At 41.2% G+C, this 23,134-nt stretch overlaps 1 protein-coding gene across 7 annotated transcripts in view; it reads right to left on the reverse strand.

Annotated features, from left to right (window-relative positions):
* The window catches only part of LOC138762192 (WAS/WASL-interacting protein family member 1-like), a 139,390-nt gene that overhangs the window by 107,056 nt on the left and 9,200 nt on the right, over positions 1-23,134 (reverse strand). For 2 of the 7 annotated variants that reach the window (XM_069935768.1, XM_069935760.1), the window contains exons 1-2: positions 2,490-2,552; positions 549-633 (exon numbers count right to left, since the gene is read on the reverse strand). The exons of 3 other annotated variants lie outside the window; for them this stretch is intronic. The gene's annotated coding sequence lies outside the window, so the exon portion shown is untranslated. Of the gene's footprint in view, positions 1-548; positions 634-2,489; positions 2,553-17,607; positions 17,714-23,134 lie in introns of those variants that run through there. 2 more of the 7 variants (XM_069935769.1, XM_069935761.1) reach the window with 1 other exon arrangement.

Raw genomic sequence — 23,134 nt, forward strand, 5'->3', positions numbered from 1 at the left:
TAGAGATGCTGGTGAGGCCCGAGTTACTGGTAGTGGAGGAGAAGACATGTTTTCTGAACAGAGAAGACATCCCAGCTCTCCTGAAATGGAAGGCCTCCTTTCTCCAGCCTTTTCATTCAGGCGTCTACCGGTTCTTCCACATTCTTGACAAAAAATGTTGACTGCCTTTTCCTATGGCCTATTGCATTGCCTTTGGAGTTTGTTCTGCACTTTTGTGTATTTTATTTCAGCTTTTGTGGCTTTGAAAACAAATACATAACGATTGAATATATTTCACTTGTAAATTAATGGTAGATTTTTCTCAAAATGCTGAAATTATTACATTGAGATCTTGTTTCAAAAATAACAATGGTATTACTTTCCCAACCATTTAAACTGGTGGATGCACTTAAAATCCTTGTTCACTACGTTGATACCAATATAATTTCATTTTAGTAAACCATTTGCTAAAAGATACAAAATTAAGGGAACATTTAGATCAAATTCAGTAGCATAATGCAACTACAAAAAAAAAATTAGAAAAGGTTAAAAATTCCATCGATACATACGACTTTGAAGCAGATTGAGTCAGAAGCAGGAAGCCTCAAAAAGTCTCAGAATTCAAACAATGCTGGCTGGGGGAGGAATCCAGACCTAGTATTGATGCAATGAGATAGGTAACATTAATGATCTAGTAGATAGGGACCCTCTTCACTCTACTACTATCAGGAAAGAGGTACATGGGTACAGGAGCCTGAAGATGAGCAACTAGCGACACAAGGATAGTTTCTTCCCCTCTGCCATCAGATTTCTGAATGGATGATGAACCACAGACACCATCCCACTTTCTCCTTTCTCTTGCAATATTTATTTTTGAAAAGTAATAACAATATTTGAACTGCAAAGCTGCCACAAATCAACAAATTTCATTGTATGTTCATGACTACTAATTCTGATTCTGAGATTGTTCACTTCAGGATAATTATAAGAAGTTGTGGCAGTTAGAGGCACATTTGTTAATTTTCCACATCTGATCATGATTACATTTGCTTGTACGACCACAAGGTAAACAAATTGGCTGTTGAGATTTCAATACTATTGGAATGGCCTCATTCACTTTAGAGCACTTTGCATTATCTTTAAGAAATTAAAAGAAGACCTGTACATAAAAATCTACAATCTCCTATCTGATGTGCATCTTCAGGTCAATAGCTGACCCTTCCAAACTCAAACATACCTTTACCCAAGCCCTGCTGATCTACGATTCCATTCACAAATACAAGCATGGAGTAAGAAAAAATGCTGGAGAAGCTCAGCAGGTCAAACAGTGTCCTTCATGTAGCAAAGGTAAAGATACAGAACAGACATTTTGGGCTTGAGGGGATTCTTCAACAGTAACAAAAGCACGCATCCTAAAACCAGAAACATTTATAATCTACAGACAAACTAAGGCAGAAATGATGCAAGTAGATCAATCAGCATGGAAACTGACCCTTTGGATCAACTCATCTATGCCGATCAATTACCTGCATTTGATCCAGAGCCATCCAAACACTTCCTATCCATGCACCTGTCCAAATGTCCTTTGAACATCACAATTGTGCCTGTCTAAAATTCATCCTCTGACATCTAAGTCATATACTATTCCTCCACCAACCCCCCCACTGCCCCCCCCCCACTCTCTCCAATCCTGTGTGGAAAAATTTGCACCTCATGTCCATTTACATCTTTCCTTTTTTGCCTTAAAACTCTGCCCTCTAGCTTTTGACTCCCCTAACTCTGAGAAAGAGACTGCAACGATCCTTCCTATTCATGTTCCTCGTGATTTCAGATATCTTTATACGGTCATCCTTCATTTCAGATACCTTTATACAGCAATCCCTCCTCTTCTGAAGCTCCAGGGGAAATAAATCCCATCCTCTATACCTCACTCTGTAACCCAAGCCCTACCGCCATAACATCCCTGTGAATCTTTTCTGCATCCTTTGCAGCTTAATGAAATCCTTCTAATATCTGGTCGACAATTGGGATCTCACAAACATGTTGTTCAGTTGTTACATAACATCTCACCTTCTGCACTCAATGCCCTAACTCTGCTCACCCTATTTATCAAGAAATATATACCTGTTCCCTAAAGTCTCTCTAGTCTACATTGTCCAGGGTCCTATCAAATACACTCTGACTTGACAGTTAAATTCCATCTCTCGTTGTCCATTACCCCAGTTGATCTTGAACCTTAGTAATCAACATTCATTAGCTATTATACCACTAATTTTGATCTCATACACAAAATTATTAACTGTACAACCTACATTCTCATCCAAATAGTTGATACAACTGACAAAACAACACCTGATCCAGCATTGATCCTTGGTCACAGGCCTCCACTCTAAGAAACAACAACCCCCCCCCCACCCCCCCAACCTTCTCTCTCACCACCAAAGCCAATTTGAATCCTTCAGCTAGCTTGCGCTGAATCCCATGTGATTTAACCATTTGGACTAGTTTACCAAAGTAGGTCCTTGTAAAAGGTCTTGCTAAAGTCAATGTAGACAACATCCACTGAGCTGTCACTGTTAAAACAAAAAAAACAATGAAACCCATGCACAAAACCCTGCTGACTATCCCTCATCAGTCTTTGCCTGCTCAAATGCAGGTAAATCCTGACCCTGAAGATTTCTTCCAGCAATTTTCCCCACCACTGATATTGGGCTCACTGGCCTGTAGTTCTATGGCTTGTCCTTGCAGCCCTTTTGTTATTTATGTTTTTTCAAAAAATATACATAGTAACATTTTAAAAATAGAATATATTAAACTTTTTCCTCACAAACACAACAGAAACAAAAGTTTTTGGGAGATAAATTGGGGAAGGTTTGTTAGTGTAGGTCACACACAAACACCTTAAAACAGATCTTATTTGAAAAACTGGAGCTCTGCTCATGCTAGATATATCGGCCCCACAGCCCTTGCAAGAGCTTTAGAGAGAGTGCTCAAAAGACTTCACTAATGGATTGTTGTTTACAAAAAGGCAACAGATTGTCAGAGTTGCCTTCTGTCTGGAAAGGAACATGCTGTTCTAAGAGGGTCAAACAAGCTTTCTCTGAGAGAGAGTGAGAGATCACTTCTAAAGTGTTATAGCCAGCAAAAGCAGCTGAGATTGGAACAGGACAAGCCGGCAAGCTTGTGGAAAGCCCCGTTTGGAAGACAGGTTGTGAGTTCTTGGTTCAGCCTGGTCAAAGCCCTCGTGGTTCATGCAAGAGGAGAGGACTGGTTGTCTAATGTTTCACTTGGAATAAGGGAAACAAAAAGGAATTCTGTAGTGACCTGAAAGAAAGAGGTTATCATCTGGAGAACCCCCGAAGGGGCAAGTTTCGTCAGCAAGACACTGAAGTGGCTGATGGAAGTAAATCAGTTATGCATAACAAGTAGCTTAAAAAAGGTTTTATGTGACAGAATAGGCAGAGATTAAAAAAGGAATTGCAGTCTTGGTATCACTTTCACTTTGACGCAGTTAACCCTTCCCACCAAAGTAATCGTTAAGTCTCTCCATTTCTGTTGGTCTCTTTCTATCTTCCCAAGAAGAGGAACATCATTTAGTTTGCACAGATTTTGCAAGTTATTGTCAGTTACTATTCCAAGATATTTTATTCCATCTGTCTCTTACAGCCCTTTCTAAAGAAAGGCACAACATCTGCCGTCCTTTATTCTCTGGTTTCTTGCCCATTGTTAAAGATGATGCAAATAATTATTTGTTTGGTCCCCCAAGGCCTTGGGATACAGGCCCCAGATATTTATCCACCTTATTGTGCTTTAAGAATGCCAACACATTCTCTTTTGTAATGTGGATATGTTACATCACTATTCGATTCCCATAATTCCTTCCCCGTCAAAACATTTTCCACAGCAAATACAGATAATGAATATTAATTTAATACCTGGTCCATCTCCTGTGGCTCCACAAATAAACAACCACATTGTTCTTCAAGGGGACCAATTCTCTCTCTGGGTAACCTCTGAGGAAGTGAGTCATCCAAAAGTCAAAGAACTTGCTTTGATTTTAATAATGAAGCAGCTTCAAGTTAAATATAATTGGCTTAAAAAATAATGAAAAATGTCCAGATTTTCAGATCAGAAAGACATTACTAAATTTTGTCTTGAGAATTCTGACGTCCTTTGGAAAGTACTATGTGATCTGCTTTTAATTTCCTCAAAATTTTGAAAATTATAACTGTGTATATATCTTACTTTTCAAATTTTCAGGCTTCATGTATGTTATTTGGATATAGATGTTATAAAATATGTCAGACAGCAATTCTTTACAAGCTCTAGATACCTTCGCTGGTTTTCTCATCTGGCACGCATGTACATCTGGTATTCCTAATACACATCTGATAAATCATGGAGTTTGACAGCATTGGGATTGTACCTATAATTTCAGTGCATCAGAAGAATGGTTCTAGGAACTATCTATATAGAGGGCAACTTAGAATTTGGCTGAGCTAGTATTGGCAATGAAGTGCTGGGATGATAAATGCATTGGGACAGGAACCAGGACATAGGGCAGTTTCTCCTAGAATCTTGCAAACATCACCATTGATGTGTGCCAATTGGTTCCTAAGTAATGAGGCTTTCCTTGACTTGCTTAACAAGATATCAAAATAAATGGATTCCATTAACCTCTCCATTTTATTATAATGATAAATATTATTTAAAAGCCATAACTATGTTTATTTTTAACCACAAAATTTGTGCCAAACATTTTCAATACTTGTTAAGCAAATGGAAAAGGCTGAACTTGACATAATCCAGAATAGTGCAGCTGACTGGAATGCAAACAGAACACATGATACAAACCAGAGCGGAACAGGTAATGCGTGCAATTCTAGCTACAACTCAGCTGCTAGGTTGTGGGCCTGTGGGCCATGACCAGAATTCTCACCACAGAAATTATTTTGAGTATACATCAAAACAGTTGTGACCAGGATCAGAAACTAAAACCGCAGGCACCAGAACAGGATCAACTGCGAATTATTATACCGATCTGCACCAGCAGAAAAGCATCACCACTGGCAAAGTGCTAAACTACATCGTGACGTAACTTTGAAATTAATAATCGAATATTCAGATGTTAGCTAACATGTTAAGGGGTGGGATTTTAAGATTGGAAATAAGATGTACACGAATCCTTTTTTTTGTCTGTTTGCCTGTCTCTATAGAGATACCATCTGGATCATTTTATTTCTTCATTTCCTTCTGTTTAACTCATTTTTTCACTTTGTTCTCCCATTTTTCAAGATTTTCCTTCATCAAACACAGAATTGCATAAAAATAACAGCTGTGTGTGTCATAAATTTGGGTTTTCAGAAAAGATGATGCACTCGGGTGATATTTCTCATCCTTCTCAAAAGGAGGTCCTACCACTTCTCACTATCTATTTTTTAAAAACTCCATTTCACTTCTTGCTCTAGTGTCACTTATTTCAGACAACCAATGTTTTCTCTTCATTGCTATTTTATAGTCCTAAATCAAGAGCAGCATGGGCCATCTTCACTGAAACTATTCTGCTTAGTAGGGGGTTTATTCACCAGTGTGAAGTCGCAGCCCATTGTGCCAAAGTTAAAGGGATCCAGATTTACTTTAGTTTTGTTAATTATCTGATCTTCAATCTTTGAAAGGTTCAGCCCTCAGACAGAGGATTCTTCTATGATCATATTTGCAAAGCAACAGAAAAAAGATAAACAGGGTTGAAAAGTGATCCATCAATAATAAAATTTTGACCTGAGTGCAGCATGATGACCTTAAACTTCATCTTGTACCTTCTTCCCCTTTCCACATTTTTATGGCATATTAAAGCCAACTTACCATATGCACTCACGTAATCATCAAATTTTTTTGGACCACTATACGAGGCCAATAAATAGGGGGACAAAAATCAACTGTTACATGGGTCAAAGTAGCTGTGTCATTCAGGCGTCAGGTACTCCGATGACCAGTAGGTTAGGGTGAGGATCCGTGGTCGGGAGATCAGATAGGCAGGTAGCCAGTGTGAAAATCCGGGGTGAGGAACTGCAGTCGAGAGTTTGTATGGGCGGGCAGGCGAGGATCCCGCGGGCGGTTGTCTGGATGAGCAGGAGGCCGGGGTATCAGGATCTCCGGAGGGCGGTTGGCTGGACCCAGGATCCACTTCTGGGTGTAAAGCTCCAGTAGGTGGGTGGCTGAAGGAAAGTCCGCTGTCAGGGCATCAGAAACTCGGATGGGCAGGCAGTCAGAGCCAAAAATGGGGGCGGGTTTGGCTTTTACACAAGTTATACAAAAACATCTGATATATCGGTCAAAAAAAAAGTAGTCGACTATTACATGAGTATATACGGTACCTTTAAATTCTCAAATTCTAATGGAATATCATTGATCTGATGTATTAACACTTTCTCTCCTCAACAATACTACCTTTCATGTTATGTTGCACAAGCATTTTCTTTATTTTACACCATTAATAATTCATTATTAAACATCCTTGGCACAATCAGAGGGTAATATAGCATATGAACAGGCCCTTCGGCTCATTCTGCACAGACTAACCTTTTGCCCACCTATACTAATCCTTTTTTTCCTGCATTAGGTCTGTATATTTCTCTGTCTAATGATTCGAGTGCTGTCTAAATATCTCTCAGAGTGACTGAACCTGTTCCTACCATCACCTCTGGGAGTAGCATTCTAAATATCAACCACACCGTGTATAAAAATGTTCCCCTTTAAAGTTCTTTAAACTGATGGCCTTTTATATTTGAGGAAAGGGGAGAGGAAGTGGGTGGGTAAGTCAGGGTGGGTGCTAAGATATGTGTATGTGTGAGAGAGAGAAAGCAAATGAACCTCGAGTGGGCCACCATCAGCCCACTTCTCTCCAGGGAACAAATCCTCCGATCCAGGCAACATCTTAGTGAATATTTTCTGCACTCTTCATGATGCAACCACACCATTCCATCAGTGTGGTGATGAGAACTGTGCACAATAGTCCAAGGGCTATCTCACCAGTTTTTGTAAAATGTCCCAATTATATGTTCTATGCCCTGACCAGTAAAGGAAAGCAAGCTCCTTGTTCATCAACATTCTTTAGTGCCTACCTCTATTTGATTCCCAAAATACATCTCCCAATGCTCTATCCAGCTGCCTCCAACTTACAAATCATACATTGACATCCACCATAAGTCCCTGAAATACACTCTGATCACAAACTTCCACTCAAAAAAAAAACTCACCTTCTGGCTTTTATCTGCCAGACAATTTTGGATCCAATTAGCCAGCTCGATTGAATCTCATGTGCCTACCACTTAGGGCCTTGTCAAATGCCTAATTAACACTGACAGAAACAACATCTACCATCCTACCTTCATCAAATCTTCTTGGTTATTTACACAAAAAAAATCTCCAATTAGTGAGACAGCATTTCCCCCATGCAAGGCCATGCTAACTATCCCTGATTGGCCATAGTCTTTTCAATCATACACAAATCCCAGCCGTGGTGGCACAGTTGGCATAGCGGTGAGCGCAATGCCAGCAATTGGGACCGGACCAGGGCTCCAATCCCACGCTGTAAGAAGTTTGTTCGTTCTCCCAGTGTCTGTGTGGATTTTCTCCAGGGCCCACTTTCCTCCCACCGATCAAAACAAACCGGGGGGTGTAGGTTAAATGGGGATAAATTGGGCACCACGGACTCATGGGCCAAAATGGTCAGTTACTATGCTCTAATTCAAAATTTTAAAATTTAGAAAGGCTTCTGTTCATCCCTTCATAAATGGATCCTGAATTTTCTCATCAGCAAACCCCAATCAATTATGATGAAGAATATCACCACTTCCTCACTGGCCATCAACACAAGGGCACCACGAGGCTTCATGCTTAGATTCCTGCTCTATTCCCCACACTCTTGACTGCATGGCCAAGGAGTTTGGCTCCAGTGCAATCTATAAATTGGTTGACCACACCATTTAACTGAATAACTGGAAATGAGTCAGAATTCAGAAAGGAGATAAAGAATCTAGTTGCTTGGTCCCAGAGCAACAATCTTTCTCAACGTCAGGAAGACCAAGGAGCTTATTATGGAGTTTAGGAAGTGAAGGTCAAGGGAGCATGCATATAGATGGGGTGGCAGTAGAACGGGTTCATTTCTTCAAGATTCTCAGTCCACATATCAGGAGACCTCTCCTGAAGCGAGCACATCAGGGAACTGTGAAGAAGACACACCAATACCTCTATTTTCTAAGATGCATGAGGAAATTTGGCATGTCATCTGTCAAACTTCCACAAGGGTACTGTGGAAAGTATACTGACTGATTGTACAATGGTCTCATTTGGTATCTCGAGGGCCCAGGAATGCAGAAGACTGCAGAAAGTGACAAAGCTAGTCAGGTCCAACTTGGGCAACAATCTCCCATGGATTAAAGACGATTAGACGATCCAATACTTCAAGAAGGCAGCCTATATAAGAAAGACCATAAGATATAGGAGAGAACAAGGCCATTCAGGCTTTAGAATCCACTCTGCCATTCCATCATGAGCTGATCCATTCTTCCACAGCCCCACTCCCCTACCTTCTCTTTATAACCTTTGATACCTGACTATTTAGAAACATATCAATCTTTGCCTTAAACTCACCCAACAACTTGGATCCACAGCTGCCCATGGAAGCAATTCCAGAGGTTCACCACACAATAAATTTCTCCGCATCTGTTTTAAATTGGCGCCTTTCAATCCTGAAGTTGTCCCTTTTTGTCCTACACTCCCCTATCATGGGGAACAACTTTGCCACATCTACTCTGCCGGGCCTTTCAACAATTGAAATTCTTCTGAGATCCTTCAACCCCCTCCCCTTCCTCATTCTTCTGAACTCAAAGAGTACAGTCCAAGAGCTGTCAAACATTCCTTATAAGATAATCCCTAAATTCCAGGAATCATTTTTGTGAATCTTCTCTGAATTCTCTCAATGCAAGAACATTCTTTGATACCTGAGCTCACTGTCTTAAAGAAGGAGCCCAAAATTGTACCCCATACTGCAAGTGAAGCCTCACCAGTACTTTATATAAAAAAAATTAACATCACATTCCTACTTTTACATCCTATTCCTCCAGATATGAATGCCAACACAGGATCTGGCTTCTTCACCACTGACTCAACCTAAAGATTAATGTTTAGTGTATCCTGCACAAGGATTCCCAAGTCCCTTTATACCTCTGAATTTTCTCCCCATCCAAATAATTATCTATACTTTTATTCTTCTTCCAAAGTGCAAGACCATACACTTTCCAACACTGTATTTCACTTGACACTTCTTTGCTCGTTCTCCTAATCTATCAGTCTCTCCATTTCTTCCTCACTACCCTGCCCCTCCACTTAACTTTGTATAACTTCAATCTTTGTCAAAAACCTATTTATTCTGCAATCCAAATCATTAATAGACAAATAGTAAAGAAAAATAGTGGGGAGGTCATGAAGCATATAAGGATAACCGAGGAAGTAGTGATGGCTGTGTTGTAAAAGATAAAGGTGGATAAATCTCCGGGACCGGACAAAATATTCCAAAGGACACTCAGGGATGCTTGTGGACAGATAATGGGGCCATTAACAGAGATATTTAGGATGTCACTGGCCACAGGGGTAGTGCCAAAGGATTGGAGGGTGGCGCATGTGGTTCTGCTGTTAAAGAACGGGTCCAAATGTAAACCTGGGAATTATAGGCCCATGAGTCTGACGTCTGTGGTGGGCAAGTTGATGGAAAGTGTTCTGAGGGATGGTATTTACAAATATTTGGAGGTACAGGGATTGATAGGGAGTAATCAGCATGGTTTTGTCAGGAGTAGATCATGCTTGACAAACCTGATAGAGATTTTTGAGGGGGTTACAAAAAAGGTTGATGAAGGGAAAGCTGTGGATGTTGTCTATTTAGACTTTAGTAAAGCTTTTGACAAAGTTCCCTACAGGAGGTTAGGAAAAATGGAGAGACTGATAGATTAGGAGAACGAGCAAAGAAGTGTCAAGTGAAATACAGTGTTGGAAAGTGTATGGTCTTGCACTTTGGAAGAAGAATAAAAGTATAGATAATTATTTGGATGGGGAGAAAATTCAGAGGTATAAAGGGACTTGGGAATCCTTGTGCAGGATACACTAAACATTAATCTTTAGGTTGAGTCAGTGGTGAAGAAGCCAGATCCAGTGTTGGCATTAGGTATAAATAAGGAGGTAGTGAAATGGATTCAGCAATGGTTGGATGGGAGGTGTCAGAGAGTAGTGGTAGAAAATTGTTTGTCCAATTGGAGGCCGGTGACTAGTGGAGTTCCTCAGGAATCGGTCCTGGGTCCACTATTGTTTGTTATCTATATTAACGATCTGGAAGTAGGGGTGGAGAATTGGATAAGCAAGTTTGCGGATGATACAAAAATTGGTGGTGTTGTGGACAGTGAGGAAGATTACCATAGATTAAAAGGTGATTTAGGAAGGCTGGAGATGTGGGCTGAGAAATGGCTGATGGAATTTAATACAGATAAGTGTGAGGTGTTACATTTTGGAAAGGCAAATCTAAATAGGTCATATGCATTAAATGGTAGGCTATTGAGATGTGCAGAGCAACAAAGGGATTTAGGAGTTATGGTAAATAGTACCCTCAAGGCTGATACTCAGGTAGATGGTGTGGTGAAGAAGGCATTTGGAATGTTGGCCTTCATAAATTGGAGTATTGAATTCAAGAGTAGGGAGGATATGATGAAATTGTACAAGGCATTGGTGAGGCCAAATTTGGAGTACTGTGTACAGTTTTGATCACCAAATTATAGGAAAGATATAAACAAAATAGAGAGAGTGAAGAGAAGGTTCACAAGAATGTTGACAGGATTTCAAGGTTTGAGTTACAGGGAAAGGTTGTGCAGACTAGGGCTTTTTTCTCTGGAGCGTAGAAGATTGATAGAGGTGTTTAAGATTTTAAAAGGGACAGACAGAGTAAATGTGGCTAGGCTTTTTCAATTAAGAGTGGGGGAGATTCAAACTAGAGGGCATGGTTTAAGATTGAAGGGGGAAAGTTATAAGGGGAACATGAGGGGAAATTTCTTTACGCAGAGGGTGGTGGGGATGTGGAATTGAGCTTCCGGCAGACATGGTTGAGGCGGGATCATTGGTTACATTTAAGGAAAGACTGGATAGTTACATGGAGAGGAGAGGGCTGGAGGGGTATGGACCGGGTGCTGGTCAGTGGGACTAGGAGGGTGGGGATTTGTTAAGGCATGGACTAGTAGGGCCGAACTGGCCTGTTCTGTGCTGTAAGTGGTTATATGGTTATATACAACACCAACTGCCACGGAGCATCACTGGTTTCCAACCAGAATAAGATCCCTTATTATTCCCATTCAGTTTCCTGCCAATCAGCCAGTGCTCTACCCATGCTGGTATCTTTCGTATAATTCCATGTGCTTTATCTTGTTAAGCAGCCTCACATCAAAAGCCTGTTGAAAATCTCCTTTGACTAGCCTGCTTGTCGGTTCCTCAAAAAAATTGCAGGTTTCTCAGGCAAAGTTTTTCCATGCTGAGTTAGGCCTATCTTGTCATGCACCTCCAGGTACTCTGTAACCACATCCTTGATAACAGACTCCAATACAGATGTTAAACAAACAGGTCTATAATTTCCTTTCTGCTGCTTCTCTCCCTTTTAAATAGTGGAGTGATCTTTGCGATTTTTTAGTCCTCCATCACCCTGGTCACAGCTTCTTGTCACTGTTACCTTCGGGTAGAATGCATGGAAACCTGAAGTCCAGCACTTTTTGACTCGAAAGCAGTTTTTCATCCCCTTGTAACACTAATTACATTGGACAACAAATTTTTTCAAAAAGTTGGAAAAAAAATTGGGGATCATGACAGACAACTTCAAGTCGAACGCAAAGATAATTTCAGATTTGCTGCATCACGTAGGAAGTTGGAGAAAAGTTCAATTAATTTTTAGATTTCAAATTTCAGATTTATTGTTGGAGTACATACATGACATCACATACAATCCTGAGATTCCTTTTTCCTGTGGGAGAAGCAGAATTACCACTTATTTGTAGTGAAAAAACACTGTACATAGTGTATACGTGAAAACAAATGAAGAACTGAAACAGAAACTGTAAACAATGTAAACAAACACTGTGCCATACAGAGAGAATCACAAAAAAAATCAATAAAGTGCACAAGCAAGAGTCCTTAAATGAATCCCTGATTGAGTTGGTTGTTGAGGAGATAGAGTCGAGGAAGCAAAAGATTATGTGAAAATTGTATGGGGGGGTTGGAAATGAAAGGGGAGAAGTGAGCAGTGCTCAGGCACGACTAACCAGAGGGCTTGGAGCTCGTCTACTGAGGTTACATGGATGGAGCTCAGGAACTCATAGGGTTGTATTAAAGTCCACCCAATAGTCAAAGAGAATTGGAGGAGCCAACAGCTGCAGGAAATACAAGGTTGTGATAGTAGGACATTTAATTTTCCACATATTGACTGGGACTCGCACACCGTAAAAGGGGTCGACATCTTGGAGTTTGTCAAAAATGTTCAGCAGAGTTTTCTAAATCAATATATAGAGGTACAACTCGAGAGAATGCAATACTGGATCTCCTATTAGAGAACGAGGCAGGACAGGTGACAGAAGTACGTGTAGGAGAACATTTTGGGTCCAGTGATCATAGTACCATTAGTTTTGTGTTAATTATGGAGAAGGAAAAGTTAGAATCTCAGGTTGAGATTTTAAATTAGAGAAAGGCCAATTTTGAGGAAATAAGAAAGGATGTAGAATGTGTGAATTGGGATGTTGTTTTCAGGCAAGGATGTGCGAGGTAAGTGTAAGATCTTCAAAGATGAAATTTTGAGAATACAGAGTTTGTATGTTCCTGTCAGGATTAAAGACAAATTTAGCAGCCACAGGGACCTTGGTTTTTGAGGGATATTGAGGATCTGGTTTAGAAGAGAGAGGTGTGTAGGAGGTGCAGGCAACATGGAGCAAATGAGGTATTTGAAGAGTATTTAAAAATGCAGGAAAACCCTCAAGAAAGAAATCAGGAAGGCTAAAAGACACGAGGTTGCTTTGGCTGATTATGAGAAGGAAAATCCTAAGGTTTTCTACAGGTATATTAAGAGCAAAAGGATAGTAAGGGAAAAAATTGGTCCCCTTGAAGATCAGATTGGTCAGCTTTGCATGGAGCCAAAAGAGATGGGGGAGATCTTGATTTTTTTTTCATCCGTATTCATTCAGGAAACTGGCACAGAGTTGTGGGAAGTAAGCAAAACAAGCAGTGAGGTTACAGATTAAAGAGGAGGTAGAGTTTGGTGTCTTAAAGCATATAAAGGTGGATAAATCGCCAGGACCTGACAAGATATTCCCTTGGCCCTTGAGGGAGGCCAGGGTAGAAATTGCAGAGACTCTGACAGAAATACTCTATTTAAGATATCCTTAGCCACTGATCTGGTACCGGAGGATTGGAGGTAGCTCATATTGTTCTAATGTTTAAAAAGGCTCTGAAAGTAACCCTGGAAATTATAGGTCAGTGAGCCTGACATCAGTAGAAGGGAAATTATTGTTAGTTGTTCTACGAGATCAGACATGCAATTATTTGGACAGCCAGGGACTCATTAGGGATAGTCAACATGGCTTTGTGTGTGGTAGTCATGTTTAACCAATCTTATAGATTTGAGGTTACCCGGAAAGTTGATGAAAGAAAGGTTGTGGATGTTATCTACATGGTCTTCAGTGAGGCCTTTGACAAGGTCCCACATTGGAGGTTTGTCAGGAAGGTCCAGATGCGAGATATTCATGATGAAGTAGTGAACTGGATTTGTCAATGGCTGGACGGGAGAAGCCAGGGAGTAGTTGCAGATGCTTGCTTCTCATACAAGAGGTGTGCCTCAGGGATCGGTGCTGGAACCATTGTTGTTTGTCCTCTATATCAATGACCTGAATGATCATGTGGTAAAAATGGATCAGCAAATTTGCAGATGACACTAAGATTGGAGGTGTTGTGGACAGCAAAGAACATTTTCAAAGCTTGGAATGGGATCTTGACCAGCTGGAAAAATGGGCTGAAAATGGCAGATGCAGGCAAGTGTGAAGGGTTGCATTTAAGAGGGACAAACCAAGAAAGCACATGCACAATAAATGGTAGGGCATTGAAGAGTGTGGTAGAAATAGGGATCTGGGAATACAGATACATAACTCTCTGAAAATGGCTTCACAGGTAGATAGGGTTGTAAAGAGAGCTTATTGGCCTTCATAAATTAAAGTATTGAGTATAGGAGCTGGGATGTTATGGTAAAGTTGTACAAGATATTGGAGAGGCCAATTTGGAGTATTGTGTGCAGTTTTGGTTACCTATCTGCAGGAAAGATAGAAAGAGTGCAGAGATTTACTAGGATGCTGCCTTGACTTCAGGGACAGAGTTACAGAGAAAAGGTTAAACAGTTAGGACTTTATTCCCTGGAGCACAGAAGAATGAGGGGAGATTTGATTATTATTTAAAATTATGAGGAGGGTAGGTGAGATGCAAACCAGAGGACATGGGTTAAGAGTCAAAGGGGAAAAGTTTAGGGGGAACTTCTTCACTCAGAGAGTGGTAGGAGTGTGGAATGAGCTGCCAGCTGAAGTAGTGAATGAGGGCTCATTTTTAACATTTAATAAGAATTTGGATAGATACATGGATGGGAGAGGTATGGAGGGCTATGGACTGGGTGCAGGTCAGTGGGACAAGGCAAAAAAGTGGTTCAGTGCAAATTAGAAGGGCTAAAGGGGCTCATTTCTGTGCTGTAATGTTCTATGTTTCTAGGAATCTGATGGTAGAGGGATACCAGCTGTCCCTAAAACTTGCGGTGCAAGTCTTGTGGCACCTATACCACTTTCCTGGTGGCAGCAGCATGAATAGAGTATGTGTTGGGTTGTGTGGATCCTTCGTGTTTGCTACTGCTGCTCTCTCATGGCAGCATTCCCATAGCGGAGAGGGTTTTCCCTGTGACGTGCTGGGCTATGTCCATGACCTTTTGGAGGGCTTTATGCTCAGGGGAATTAGTGACCCCATACCAGACTGTGATTCACCCAGTCAGCACACTTTCCACCAAACACCTGTAGAAATTTGCCAGGGTTTCTGATGTCATACCAAACATCTGAGGAAGTAGAGGCACTGACTTTCTTTCTTCACAATGCCATTGGTGTGTTGGGTCCAGGAATGATCCTCTGAGATCTTGACTCCCAAGAACTTAAATTTTTTCACACTCTCCACTTCTGATCCACCAATGATCACTGGATTGTACACCTCTGGCTTTACCTTCCAATAGTTAAAAATCAGCTCCTTAGTTTTGGTGGCATTGAGTGCAAGGTTCTAGTTGGTGCACCATTCAGCCAAGTTTTCAATCTCTCTTCTGTATACTGACTCATCCCCTTCCTTTATACAACCCACTACAGTGGTACCTTCGGCAAATTTGTAGAACGTTTATTGAATTTAGCATGTTGCTGACACATTGCGTTAGTTGCTACTGATTTTCGTTTGTACTCAGCATCTGATGCCTCTCATGTCAGTATCCAACAATAGTTGGACAGTATTGATGGATTCCAGATGCCCTAATACTGCTTTTCCATGGTCACAATGTTCTGGTGAAACTTTTCACCACGTTCGTCAATTTGATCAGCAGGGAAGAAGTCCAAGTGCAAAATCAGAAAATGAATTTTCAATGATGTTGCTCTTCATGGTTTTGAATGCTTAAAATGACCGGAGATCACAAAAATAGGTTATATCTAAAAGACAGTATGTGATAGGAAAATTTTAAGGTGATTTTCATGATCAGCAGTCCAAAATCCATAAAATACACTAAAGTGTTCAGGAAGCAAAATCTTTCCTGTCCAGCATCATGGACTGATCTGACATAACAAAAGAACCACTGAAATGTCACTTTTTATTTCCTTGCACTAACTCCAATTATGAATGTACATCTTTCTATCCATTTGTATTATCCTTTGGAGACGATGCCGCTTTAGTTGCCCATTCAGAGCCAGCTCTTCAGCGCTTGACGTCCTGTTCTGCAGAAACTGCCAAAATGTTTGGCCTGGAAGTCAGCCTGAAGAAAACTGAGGTCCTCAATCAGCCAGCTCCCCACCATGACTACCAGCACCCCCACATCTCCATCGGGCACACAAAACTCAAAACGGTCAACCAATTTACCTATCTCGGCTGCACCATTTCATCAGATGCAAGGATCGACAATGAGATAGACAACAGACTCGCCAAGGCAAATAGTGCCTTTGAAAGATTACACAAGAGTCTGGAAAAACAACCAACTGAAAAACCTCACAAAGATAAGCGTATACAGAGCCGTTGTCATACCCACACTCCTGTTCGGCTCCGAATCATGGGTCCTCTACCGGCATCACCTACGGCTCCTAGAACACTTCCACCATCGTTGTCTCCGCTCCATCCTCAACATTCATTGGAGCGACTTCATCCCTAACATCGAAGTACTCGAGATGGCAGAGGCCGACAGCATAGAATCTACGCTGTTGAAGATCCAACTGCGCTGGGTAGGTCACGTCTCCAGAATGGAGGACCAGCGCCTTCCCAAGATCGTGTTATATGGCGAGCTCTCCACTGGCCATCGTGTCAGAGGTGCACCAAAGAAGAGGTACAACGACTGCCTAAAGAAATCTCTTGGTGCCTGCCACATTGACCACTACCAGTGGGCTGATATCGCCTCAAACTGTGCATCTTGGCGCCTCACAGTTCGGCGGGCAGCAACCTCCTTTGAAGAACACTGCAGAGCCCACCTCACTGACAAAAGACAAAGGAGGAAAAACCCAACACCCAACCCCAACCAACAAATTTTCCCCTGCAACCGTGTCTGCCTGTCCCTCATCGGACTTGTCAGCCACAAATGAGCCTGCAGCTGACGTGGACATTTACCTCTCCATAAATATTCGTCCACGAAGCCAAGCCAAAGAAAAGAAATTAGCCTTTAATGTTTTTGCAAATTGTGGTCATTTCATGCACACTGTTGCAGTTGGTGCATCTTAAGTAGCCGATCAGCTGCATCAAGAATTTCGGAGCCCCTGTGCACATGACAAGAACATCTAATTACAATCCTGTCCCTTGCAATTTTCTCCAATACTTTCTCTATCAGTGACACTGGGCTCAGCAGCCTGAAGTTTCCTGGCATGATCCTTTCTGAATAAAGGAGCCACTACCTATCCTGCAATCTTCTGGTATCCCTCCCGCAGCTAATAAAGATGCAAAAATCTGTCAGGGCCCTGTTATGAACTAACAAACCTTATTAGTACAAAGGAACTGCAATGGAAAATTCACCCATAAGATTTCTTACTCATCTCTAACCATATTCCAAAGTCCAAAATCATTACAGTTTAAACTTGATTCTGAAAAAGTCAATTTTAAAATCCAATTTCAAATATCTCATTGATTTCAGGATCCTGTTTAAAAAAAAATCACAGTTCAGAAGTAATTAGGAAGCACTTTTAAACATTACATTTTCAGATCTCTTTAAACTATCAAGAAACTTGTAAGATGTCTTTCATAGAGATATTCTTCAAAGAGGAGTGACCATCTTCTGACACAAATGAAAAGTAGACTTACTTATTTAAAAGCCACTTATGTTGCATCTCCTGTGATAATGCAAGTCCTGTCTTTCCATGAGGTCAAGTTTTCAATCTTCAGTTTCCTTCCACAATGAGGTTGAACTCTATTTTTAAAAGAGCAGTCAGAAAGTGGTCTCCATTTTAAAATATACTTTTTCTTTATTCCCTTTTTATTAGGAGTAATGCATAACAGCACCTATTCTGATTACTGTAATTCAACCCTCTCTTTTGCAAGGGTCCAACTCCTGTGTTTGTCCCACAGGGGCTTGACTTTTGAACTGATTCAAAATGTCTGAATTTGCCAATATACTTCTCAAAATCATTTGACATCATATCATCAATGAGAGAATCTCAATTTTTGGAAACTACGTGACATGTACTGGAATCTTTAACAGTTTTAGTTTAATTTCTGCAAAACCTCTTGCCTTTTTCAAAACCACATCATATCCATATTAAACCCTTGAACTCATCTCTATTCCAAGAGGCTTATGTGGTTTGGCTGGTCCCTGCAAGTTTAATTATCACAAGCAAAGCCTGTTTTTGTTTAAAACAGATGGCCTCCTTCAGCAGTTATTATTGAGTACTTAAATAATTCAGTTTTTAAAAAAACAAGCATTCCATTGCTCTTGAATCAGTGAAAATCCACCAGTTCCATTATCTCTGTCTTTCTAGACACATTGACTCTGAGAATGAACACTCTTTCTGAGTTCAATGATGTATCTGGAAATGTACCGACCTGTGTGTGACCCTGTAAACAACCCACAACTAACCAAAGATATTTATAAGAAATATAACTTAACATCAATATTAAACACAGATCCATTACAATCCCAGCTATCTCCTTCCTCAGGATTTCATGCAGTCCTGAGGATATATTTAGCCTAATCTGTTCCAAGGCATCTAACACCTCCACCATGTTAATACTAATCTGATCCAAAATATCAGCGTGCCTTTCTCCAAACTTGATTATCTATGTTCACCAAGAAGATAACATATTAATTTAGGTTAATGGTGAGTAAAAGGAGATTTTAATGACTACATTTAATATTTGCTGTAGCATTAGTTATTTTCACTGTGGGATATAGCGACTTCTTAGACATTCATTGACCGTCATTAAGGAGGTAGAATTGTTAATAGTGGTACAAGCCAATTCAAACATCTGTATTCAAAAACTGTTTATAATAATTCACCATGTAATTAAAATAACAAGTCAACAATCATTAGCTTTATTATTCTACATGAAAAATACATCACAATATTATGCGGTCTGCCAAAATCTAGAGAATGTTAACAGGAAACTAAATGCTAAATGTATATTTAATTTAATGACATTAAATTATTACGAGTTCACTTACTCAAATTATTTTTACAAGCAATCTCAAACGATGAAGAGATTGAATACATTTTAGAGAAGGCAACTTCAATACCTGGGTATTGAACAATTGAGGTTTTGACTTTTAGACTGGAGAAGGTGGAGAATCAGTGAATATTTTAGGCAGAAGTAGCTGAATTACCTAAATAAGCAAGGGAGTGAAAGATTATTGGGAATTTGGAGCCACCATCGCAATACGATCATGACCGATTTGATTACACGAAGGAGATTTGGGTGGAGGTGAAGGAAGAGAGAGGAGGGCCAAATCGGACCACTCCTGCCAATTCATTTGCAAAGCTCTGTAATAACTTGGCAATAATTGAAATTAAGGCTGATGAATATCCATAGGAGAGAGATAATATCATTTCTAATAAATAGAAAGGAAGTTGGCCATTCCAAATCTTGAACTTCTTCAATCACCTTGAGTCATCAGGAGCAAACTATGAATCACGACAGAAGTCTTAATGCAAGGCAAGCTAAAATATACCACTATACCCTAACAGGCCTTTGAAAATGCAATCCAGTTAGTGCCTCTATCCTTACAACCTTAAAACTGCTTCATGTATTCTGCTGTGAAAATTATCATCAAATCTATCGCTACTATCTTTTTAGACAGTTGATTTCAGTTTGCAGCAATTCACTGGGTAAAAGTATTTTCTACTGTCACACAGACAATTTCATCCAATCTATTCAATCATTTATCATTTTGAACATTTGTTAGATCTCTTAATGGTCTCTGCAAGAAGGAGCACAATCCAAATGTCCCTAGTATCTCCAGTGTGCCAAAGTCCCACATCGATGGTAACTGTGTCCTTGGGAAAAGGAAGAGGCGAGGTGCCTGCTTCACGGTTAACTCTCCACGGTTAACTCTCCAGAGTTGTTATTGACTCCATCAGAAAATAGGTGGATAATTGTCTTCTTATACAACTATCCAGAAGCCTTGGGGTGAACCAAGAGATCCACAACAGTGGCATACAAATAAGAATTCCAGGAAGTTCAGGTACAACCTCCAGTAGGACATCACTCGTCCAAAGAGACAGTTCTGGACTAAGCTGGATCTCAGACAGACACTCAGCAGCTGTGGAATGGCTTTCATGCCAACCAATCCTTTAAACAAAACAAGGGAGTATCACGAACTCTGAAGCAGCTCGATGGACAAGATCAACACCTCAACACTCGCTTTAAAAGGAAAAACAATGATACATCCTCAAGAACTCAAACCCTCCAGTGATTGTATTGCTAGTCTGAGGCCAATGTGCAAAGAGTGCTTTAAGAGGTTGGTTATGCAGCAAATCGATCCCTGCCTCATGAAGAACCAGACTTACTTAAATTCATTTATTGTCACAACATGTTTACAGTCAATGCCATCCTGCTGGCCCTCCAATCTGGGTTAATCACTGAACAAGAAGATCCCCTACATCAAGTGATTGTCCATCACACTATTAGGTGTTTAACATAATCATACCAGCAAAACTGGTCAGATACAGCAATGAGCTCTCTGAACCCTTCTCCATTAGCAATGGCGTGAAGCAAGGCTGTGTTCTCGCACCAACCCTCTTTTCAATCTTCTTCAGCATGATGCTGAAACAAGCCATGAAAGACCTCAACAATGAAGACGCTGTTTACATCCGGTACCGCACGGATGGCAGTCTCTTCAATCTGAGGCGCCTGCAAGCTCACACCAAGACACAAGAGCAACTTGCCCGTGAATTACTCTTTGCAGATGATGCCGCTTTAGTTGCCCATTCAGAGCCAGCTCTCCAGCGCTTGACGTCCTGTTTTGCGGAAACTGCCAAAATGTTTGGCTTGGAAGTCAGCCTGAAGAAAACTGAGGTCCTCCGTCAGCCAGCTCCCCACCATGACTACCAGCACCCCCACATCTCCATCGGGCACACAAAACTCAAAACGGTCAACCAGTTTACCTATCTCAGCTGCACCATTTCATCGGATGCAAGGATCGACAACGAGATAGACAACAGACTCGCCAAGGCAAATAGCGCCTTTGGAAGACTACACAAGAGAGTGTGGAAAAACAACCAACTGAAAAACCTCACAAAGATTAGCGTATACAGAGCAGTTGTCATACTCACACTCCTGTTCGGCTCCGAATCACGGGTCCTCTACCGGCATCACCTACAGCTCCTAGAACGCTTCCACCAGCGTTGTTTCCGCTCCATCCTCAACATTCATTGGAGCGACTTCATCACCAACATCGAAGTACTCGAGATGGCAGAGGCCGACAGCATCGAATCCACACTGCTGAAGATCCAACTGCGCTGGGTAGGTCACGTCTCCAGACTGGAGGGCCAGCGCCTTCCCAAGATCGTGTTATATGGCGAGCTCTCCACTGGCCACCGAGACAGAGGTGCACCAAAGAAGAGGTACGAGGACTGCCTAAAGAAATCTCTTGGTGCCTGCCACATTGACCACCGCCAGTGGGCTGATATCGCCTCAAACCGTGCATCTTGGCGCCTCACAGTTCGGCGGGCAGCAACCTCCTTTGAAGAAGACCGCAGAGCCCACCTCACTGACAAAAGACAAAGGAGGAAAAACCCAACACCCAACCCCAACCAACCAATTTTCCCTTGCCACCGCGTCTGCCTGTCTCGCATCGGACTTGTCAGCCACAAATGAGCCGGCAGCTGACGTGGACATTTACCCCTCCATAAATCTTCGTCCGCGAAGCCAAGCCAAAGAGAGACCAGCAAAACCAATAATCAAACTTGGGCAATTGGATCCTAGACTGTCCGAAAAGTAGACCCCAATCAGTGTGGATTGGCAATATCACTTCTTTGTCGCTGACCTCAACATGGGGGAAAATGCCAAGACTGCGTGCTTAATCCTCTGCTGTATTCCCTCTAAGCTCCAATCCTAAACAATCTATACATTTGCTGATGACATCGCTGTGGTTTGTCAAATAACAGGCAATAATGAGTCAGAATACAGGATGGCAATCAACAATCTGGGTTGTTGGTATTCAAACAATAATCTTGCTCTCATCATTAAGAACAAGCATTTTACATTATGGAGGGAAGGCAGCAAAATCATGCATCTGTTTTCATTGGTAGTCTAGCATTGGAGAGAGTTAATACGTTCATGTTAGAGATAGTCAGCATGGCTTTGTCAGAAGGTTGTGTCACACAAGCCTGATCAATCAAAAAATATTGATAACGGTAGAGCAGTGTACATGGATTTCAGTAAGGCATTTGATAAGGTTCTCCATGCAAGGCTCAATCAGAAAGTAAGGAGGCATGGGATGCAAGGAGGCAGAATTGGCTTGTCCAGAGAAGACGGAGAGTGGTTAGAGATGGTTCGTATCCTGCATGGAGTTCAGTGACCAGTGGACGCCCGCAGGGTCACTTCGTGAAGTTTTATAAATGACCTGGATGCGGAAGTGGAAGGGTGGGTTAGAAGGTTTGCAGATGACACAAAAGTAGGAGATGCCATGGATAGTCTGGAGGGTTGCCAGAGGTTAAAAAGAGACATTGAAAAGATGCAAGCCTGGGCTGAGAAATGGAAAATAAGTTTAACCCCAAAGAAGTGTGGTATAACAACAGAACATTACAACACAGAAAACAGGCCATTTGTCCATTCTAGTCTGTGCTGACCATCATCTCACTAGTCCCACTGACCTGTTCCCATTCCATAACCCTCCATGTATCTATCCAATTTATTCTTAAAACACAAGATCGAGCCCACGTTCACCACATCAGGTGGCAGCTCATTTGACACTCCCATCACTCTCTGAGTGAATAAGTTCCCCCAAATGTTTCCCTAAACCTTTCTCCTTTCACCCTAAAGCCATGTATTTATCTCCCCAATCCAAGTGGAAAAAGCCTACTTGCACCTCTGTCTATACCTCTCATAATCCTATAAACCTCTATTAAATCGTCCCTCAATTTTCTTCACTCCAAGGAATAAAGTCTCAACCTGTTTAATCTTCCCCTGTACTCAACTCCTGAAAACCTGGCAACATCCTAATAAATCTTCTCTGCACTCTTTCAATCTTACTGATATACTTCCTGTAATTAAGCACCCAGAATTCCACATAAATTTGGCCTCTCCAATGTCTTAAACAACTTCAACATAAACATCCCAACTCCTATACTCAATACTTTGATTTATAAAGGCTAAGATGCCAAAAGCTTTCTTT

Source organism: Narcine bancroftii, chromosome 4 (assembly GCF_036971445.1).
Source record: "Narcine bancroftii isolate sNarBan1 chromosome 4, sNarBan1.hap1, whole genome shotgun sequence".
Classification (NCBI taxonomy): Eukaryota; Metazoa; Chordata; class Chondrichthyes; order Torpediniformes; family Narcinidae; genus Narcine; species Narcine bancroftii.